Source organism: Babylonia areolata, chromosome 19, assembly GCF_041734735.1.
Source record: "Babylonia areolata isolate BAREFJ2019XMU chromosome 19, ASM4173473v1, whole genome shotgun sequence".
NCBI classification, from domain to species: Eukaryota; Metazoa; Mollusca; class Gastropoda; order Neogastropoda; family Buccinidae; genus Babylonia; species Babylonia areolata.
Window position 1 is genome coordinate 32,057,760 of NC_134894.1, and position 1,489 is coordinate 32,059,248.

A 1,489-nucleotide genomic window follows, 5' to 3' on the forward strand; every position below is an offset into this window, starting at 1 on the left:
TGGTGTGGATCGCATGGATCCGGTGATGTGCGTGTGAGTTTGTGTGTCTGTGCGTGCGTGTAAAAAGAAAAATCAAATGCGAGAACAGTAACTTGAGAATTGTACGATATATGTGTAAGTGCGTCTCAAGCACCCTTTCCCTCCACACGCTCCCTCCAACACACACGCACGCACGCGCGCGCGCATCGTTTTCACATAAAGTGCAGATCCAAAACTCAAACTCACAACATTTAGGAACGAAGTAATGTAAGTTTATTATTGGATACAAGTCATCGATACAATCGGCAAGTAGTTTGTATATCCAGAACTGCCAACAGGCTACTTAGATGTAAGGAATAAGCAGGAATTTACAAAGAGAGAAAAGATGGTAAAATATATATATATATAAAACGTTTGTTCGGATGTGAAGGGTAGTGTGAGTGAGGGGGCCCCGGGGGTGGGGGGGGGGCACTGAATAAGCCACCCTTAGACATAACAGTGACAACAAACATTCGTGTCTAAGGATTAATCCAAGACAGGCCAATCTGAATTGTCTCTTCTGAAAGATTCTTTTCTGCACAGTCCTTTTTGATGAATCTTTCCATTTCGATCCAAGAGAAATGGATTTATGATAAAACAATCGGCTGATGTTTTTGCTGAATTTTCTTTCCCTTTGCTAATTTGTTTTCATTTTTCCAAAAAAATGTTTGTGTGTAATCGAAACAGCCTTGGCAATAATCCGTAAACGCTCTCTAGTTTGTGTACCATCCTCTCCATCAGTTCACTGTTTCCATAAGCCAATTACTTCCCCTGGCAGTTTGACTCAAAGTGCGTACACTACATAGCAAGTGCATTTCTGAAGCCGGTTCCTTCCTGGCAGTTTGACTCACTAGCGCTAATTCTACTTATCCAATACATAGCTTTAGCCAGTTACTTCCTGACAATTTGACAGAAAGATACTAACGATGCTAACCCAGTAGGCCTACATTTTCCTTTAAGCGGAATACTTCCCGGCAGTTTGACTGAAAGCGGTAAAATACACTACTTTCGCTAATAACACTCCTTAAGCTCAACCCTTCCTTGTTGCGTGTAATCAACAAACCTTTCACGAGATGATAAAAACAAAGAAAAAACAAAGCCATACAAAGCTTGTGAGAATATAAAAAAAAAAAGAGCGTAAAACAAGAGCAGCATTTTGCCCATAAGAAAGCAGCAAAAGACTTGGGCAGAGACAGAGAGATGGATGGAATGTGTTGTCTGTATAAGAAAAATATTAACACCTGGTGATGGAGAAAAAAAAAGGTAAATAAGGCTTAGACGCCCAAGTTGTATCAACTTGAGTGCACGCCATGGTCTGGGTTCTATGGGCGTTCTTTTCAGCTCTAAGTTTGCGTTAACGAGAGAATGTTTCTGAGTCAATGGTGTATTATTGTGGAGTAAGGAACGTTCTCCACGCCAAACAAACTCAGCGCAACTACGATCGGTCCTGCGTCCCCACTCATTGCTCGGA

General features: G+C 41.5%; 1 protein-coding gene across 1 annotated transcript in view; it reads right to left on the reverse strand.

The window, feature by feature from the left end:
* Positions 1-229: 229 nt before the first annotated feature.
* LOC143293634 (uncharacterized) overlaps positions 230-1,489 on the reverse strand; it is a 25,569-nt gene continuing 24,309 nt past the window's right edge. Inside the window, exon 5 of the mRNA XM_076604736.1 lies at positions 230-1,489. This exon is cut by the window's right edge and continues 783 nt beyond it. The gene's annotated coding sequence lies outside the window, so the exon portion shown is untranslated.